Below are 6,059 nucleotides of genomic sequence, written 5' to 3'. Positions count from 1 at the left end.
AAACTGCCCAATAGCATCTGCAAACTCCTGAGGTTTTATTTCATTTCATATTAATCAGAACTCACCATCCTCACCCACCCACCTCCCTTACTATGGGTGCACCCCCATCAAAATTAACCCTATGGCAACAAGGGTGAGTAATCACAGTCACCCTGGCTATTCAGTGAGGGGGGGGGTGGTTAAACCCGTTCAGTTCAACAGAATAAGTCAACTCTATTGTACTCAACCACATGTCTGAACCATCCCCGTTTGTTTTATTGTAAACACATTTTTAGGGTATTTTTCCCCCTCCCACAACATACATTTCAGCTTTTTTTTTTTTTTTGCTGTAAATGGGTCTCTCTTACACAAAAGACACAAGAGCTAGGTTCTCACAAACAATTTTTTTTATTTAAAAGACATACAGCTCCTTCAAAACAAACCAAGATGCTCCATTAAAAAAAGAAAGAAAGAAAAAAAGACTTTAAGCTCCCTTAAGGGCCAGAGACCTTTTAACAGAAATACAAATAGTCACAAAGCCCTTTTCAATAGATTTTTTTTTTAAATTTACAGCTACCAAGTTTTATATCGCATGTTTGGCACCTCACCATTTTCTAACTTAATCCTTTTAGATTTCTTACAAATAGCCTTTTTCTTAAGCAGGGTTCTGTAACTTTTTGTGCGGACCAGACGGTCAATATAACGCTCTAAGCAGGCATCTTCCGGTTTGGTCATTTTCTTTAAAACATGGTCAGGGTCTCCACTGAATTGCACAGCATTTATCAAGGTCACCCCTTGTGCTAAATGTTCTTGGGTTAGGCATAGACATTGCATAGCATAACCTATGGCAATCACAGTGTTTAATAAGCTTTCCAAACACAGCTCAGCACACAGGCCCCGGAGCTTGCAGTTTATATCCACTGAAGTCCAAGTCACACAGTCATGGTGCCGCTGGCCTGGTGCATCTATGACACAGCCCTCACAATCTTCAAAAAGCTTTTCCCTAAGACAGTGATTAAGAACAGAATAAACAGCAACGCGTACAATAGTCTGCATGACTTTGTTACGCTCACGACATGGCACTGGCTCAGTCAGTTCCATGCCAAGCCTCCTCCTAAACTCCTCATAGCCGTCATCCTCTGAGTCCTCTTCAACATTTTGTATTGGCGTTGAGCAAAAACAAGGTGGGCCCGGTTCATCTTCGCTGCTTGGTGCAACGCTGTCCAGAGTCTCCGGGTCCTCTAGAAAGGCATCATTGAGCTGTTGAGATCTGTGTCTCAGACATGAGCAAAAACAGCTGACGCATGATACATTTACTCCCACAGGGCTACCGATGTGTAAGTTCTCAAAGGCCTCCAGAAAGGCATCATCGAGCTGTTGAGAGATTTTTTTTTTCAAAAAAGAAACAGCGTAAGCACACCACTGCTTGGTTTTTGATTTACACAATCCCTGGTTCCTAGCCCCGTTACAACCCCATCCCGACCGTCACTTCTTAAGCATTCATTTACCTGAGCGTTCATCTTGTCCACTAGTGACTTCCCCGAGCTGCGATCACCTTCCTCCTCCCGGGGGGTGGCCAACAAGAGGCCATCACGCTCATCGTGGGGCCCCACAAGCGGCTGGGTTTCAGGGTCCGGGGTATCCATCAATGGCTGGGCCAAAGGGCTCCCCTCAATTGCCCCCTCCTCCTCCTCGGAACTGTCGCTGATGTAGCGCTTTCTCCGCGGTTTGTTGAAGGCCTTCGGGGCTAAAACAAAGTCCGAAGTTCTCACGGGGGTGGTGAAGGAGTCCATGTTTCCACGATTTCTAAAACACGCGCTCTTGGTAAAAGACAGCCTCTTCTGCCCGACGCTGGGCCTTATGGGGTGATGGTGCTGCGCTCTGATTGGCAGAGGGGTCATACGCCCCTCTTCTGGGTGGTTCACCCCATCCCAGAACCTGCCCTATTTTGGTCAAATCTGCTCTCGGGCCGGCCTGATTGGTAGAGGTTGGTGGGAGGAGTTGTTAGAGGGGTCACACGAATCATTTCCGGACGGGTCACCCCGCCCCCGGAACTCATCCTAATTGGTCAAATCTCCTCTTGGTCCTATCGGAACAAAACCCCTCCTGATTGGTAGCGGGGTGGGGGGAGGAGTTGTTAGAGGGGTCACAAGACCCACTTCCAGAGAGGACACCCCCCACCCCGGAACTCGCCCTGATTGGTCAAAGCTCCTCTCTGGGAGGTCCTACGGGGCAAAACCCATCCTGATTGGTGGTGGGGGGGGGAGGAGTTGTTAGAGGGGTCACAAGACCCACTTCCGGAGAGGACACCCCCCTCCGGAACTCGCCCTGATTGGTCAAAGCTCCTCTTGGGGGGGAAGTCCTACGGGGCGAAACCCATCCTGATTGGTAGAGGGCAGTGGGAGGAGTTGTTAGAGGGTTCACATGACATACCTTGCTTCCGGTCACGTGGCAGCCTTGACCCTGGAAGTAATACCCCATGGGGCAGGACTTCCGGTGGGGTGGGGGTGGGGGGCAGAGGTCAAGGGGTGGGGTTAAAGGGGTCAAGGGGTGGGGGTGGGTGTCACATGACACACCTTGCTTCCGGTCATGTGGCAGCCTTGACCCCGGAAGTAATAACCCATGGGGCGGGACTTCCGGTGGGTGGGGCTAAGAGGTCAAGGGGCGGGGCTGAGGGGTCAAGGGGGCGGGGCTAAGGGGTCAAGGGGCGGGGTCAGGGTTTGATTGATGGTAGGGCCCTTATACTACTCCTGTCGGATTCATACATTCTCAATACCATTCTCTATTTTTATATTTCGGTTGTGACCTCCTATTACTTATCTTCTGTATAAACTAAACAGTCCCCAGCTCCTTGGTGTGGAAGTTTCCATAACTTTTCGATCTTGTTACCTGTCTTGCAAGCCCTTCTATTAATGCTATTTCCCTTTTTGAGACAGGGTGATCAGATTATAACACTAGTCCAGTTGAGGACGTTAGTCTTTGACATACATAATGGCATTAGATCTATAGTATTTTCTATACTATCCTTTATACCTCCTAATACTTGCATTGCATTTAGGCCACTGCTGTGCATTGAGCAGAAGTTTACATTGAATTGTTCACAATGATAAGCGGGTCTTTTCCCTGAGTAGTTACAGTTAGTTTTGAAATGCAGCAATGTTGAGGAGTATCGCAGATTTATTCTTTTCAATGTGCACTACTACAGATTTGTTAATGAATTTCATCTACCATCCTGCTTCTTAGCCACCTCCTCAGAGCTTGGTTAGGTCCCTTTGAGTTTTCTCCAGTTGACTAACCTACGTAATTTTGTGCCAGCTGCAACTTTTGCCACTTCATTGCTCACCCCTTATTAGAGATCAATAATATAGTTACCACCACCAGTTCTACTAACGACCCTTGTAGCACTCTCGTATTAACTCTTTCCCATGTTGAAAATCATTTTATACCTATGCTTTCTGTGTCTCTTGACGGTACATGACTTGAGACCATTCTGCTTCCTAAGCCTCTTGTGAGGGATTTTGTTAAAGATTTTTTTGAAAGTCTTCTATTAATCAACAAAATAGTGGATAAGTAGATGTAATTTATGTAAAGCATTATAGTAGCTAAAAGGGGAATGATTTTCTTTTACAGAAGCTGTGTGATTTGTCCCTACCATGTCACTTGAGTCTATTTTTTATTATCCTTTTAACCACTTCTGCTAATGAAATAAGGCTTACGGACCTGTAATTCTCAAATAGGCCCTAGAACCATTTTTAAAGTTCATTTTCTACCCTCCAGTTCTCCAGCATAGATGCTGATTGCATGTTTTTGCTCGCAGCCCACCTGGACTCCTTTGGAGCTCTTGGGTGCGTACTATCCAAGTCTGGTGCCCTGTTTCTTTTTTGTCACTTTGTTTCAGCACCGCCCCTGACAATACCTCATTTTTATTAGCAGAAAAGAGTAGGTATCTCCCTAGCACCCTGAAGAAACAGATCAGTGTAACTGCAATTTCTTTACCTTCAGTTGCTCCTTTTGAATCTTTATTAAGCCATCAGCCCTACCAATCTTCTCATAAGTTTCCTGCTTCTGCTGTACTTAATGGAATTTTATGTCCTTGGCTATTTAGGTGGTCCTCCTTCACCTTCCTAATTTCCACCTTTAAATTTATGTGCCAGAGCTTCTCTTCTACTCTTTTTCTGTGGGCCCCTCCAGGGTTGAGTTTCCATTTTCAGAACAGTACCTGTTGGGTTTGAACAGACTCTTGAACTTTGCCATTTACCATACACTTTTTGTTTTTTCTTCTTTCCTGTTTTGTTCAGGGGTATGCATGTCTTCCATGGCTCGAGCTCTAGCCTCAGTTTAAGGATTTTAATTTCCTTATGCTTGAGGATCTTTTTGACTAGCTTTGTTAGATGTATGACACTTTTGAAAGCTTTCCTCCCAGCTGTTACTTGCTCCCCTATCGGAAGAAAGCCCCCACTGCTTAACCATTCCAGAATTTCCCATCTTCCCACCCCCACCAGCCATCCATGGGAAATTCCCACCTAACATACCTGCTACTACTGGCCAGTCTGTGTCCACTCTGCCTTAATCCCAGCTCTCTGAGCTTGCTGCTCACGGCTTTGAATGTGTTCTACCATCCAACTAACATTTTCTTCTCATTCCTACCCCTATGACAAGGCAAGATCCTGAACAGAGGAGGTGGGTCACGTGTGTTGTACTGGGGGCTCAGTGAGAGTTTCTGGAAGAAGAGCACCCTTCATGCAAGTGTCCCCACCACTACTAACTCCTATTGTGCATATCTCCAAAAGCCTTGGAAATTAGCTACTTCCTATGCTTTAAATCCCTGTGAAATAGACAGTTTCCTAAAGGTTAATGACACTTTAAACTAATGCACGTGTTAAAGTACCCCCAGGTACTTAGATTTATGCTTAGTTACAATCAGCAATTATACATTAAACACCTAACATGCATAGAATTGATATTGAACCATTATGAAACTGAACCTGAGCTCATTGCCAGGTTTGGTCATGTGTATCATTGGCCCCTTAAAGTCGTCTCCTGCAAGACAGCTCCTCCATAGTGGTAAGATGGCATGTTATAAATGGCTAAGGCCAGCAGATCACTGTGGAGCCATTTACTCTGTGTTCACGTACACGAACACAAACTGTCCCTGGTTTGTGATACCCTCCTTGTGCTCAACACTGCTGCCCTAATGAGGCAAAACTTCCATATAACTAATGGGAGCGTTTCTTGCTTCATCCTTTTCCTACTCCTGTATTTCCCCTTCTTTTCAATGTTTCTTTTGGGGCACAAACCATTATGCCCCCACTCCCGTTATTCTTTGTGGCTCTAAGGATAACAATTAGGGGAATGGGGTTGCTGTAGCCTCTGCTGGCTGTCTACCAGCTCAAGAATCAAGTGGCAAATTCTTAAACTAACATGGTTAGTGTTTGGTTAACAATTAAAAAAAACCCCAAAAAACATTGACCATTCCTGACCAGCTACAGTTAGGCATAACTGGTTCCCTTTTTAATGAAGTGACAATGTCCACAGCCACATTTTCCAATACTAACTTGGCCAATTATTTAGGTCAATTTTTCCAATTGGTGTTTATTCAAAATAGGAAAACTTGTAACTATCCTACACTACAGACTAAACATCAAAATTTCTTTAAAAACAATGTACAAGTTTCAAAACATAATTTTTACCATTTCCATTCATGGCTGGTGCTTAAACAGTATGGTGCTGATTGGTCACTTGTCTAAAAACTTCGCTCACTAAAATTTGTATAAAAATAGACACCAGACATTGTCAGCAAAATAAAGAACTGACTGCTGAGAGGATGGCTTCCACTTTCCTGTTAACATCCAGAAAGTAAGGGGGATGGGCAGGTTCTTTATTCTGCAGTGAAACCTATGGGAAAGAATAGCTGGTTGAATACCATTTGTAGTCAAAGATTCAATATGTATCTTCCCAGTAAACAATTCTTTTATTTCTTTCAGATGCAGATGGGAAATCTGTGCCCAGTACCTCTAAGCAATGGTCCTTTCCTGGTCTGTTTCGGCTCACTACTTAACCACTCTGCATGTGGCCCACTG

The sequence above is a fragment of the Natator depressus genome, chromosome 2 (genome assembly GCF_965152275.1).
Source record: "Natator depressus isolate rNatDep1 chromosome 2, rNatDep2.hap1, whole genome shotgun sequence".
Lineage (NCBI taxonomy): Eukaryota > Metazoa > Chordata > Testudines > Cheloniidae > Natator > Natator depressus.
The sequence above is the reverse complement of the archived record's forward strand: the minus strand, read 5'-3'. Positions refer to the sequence as shown.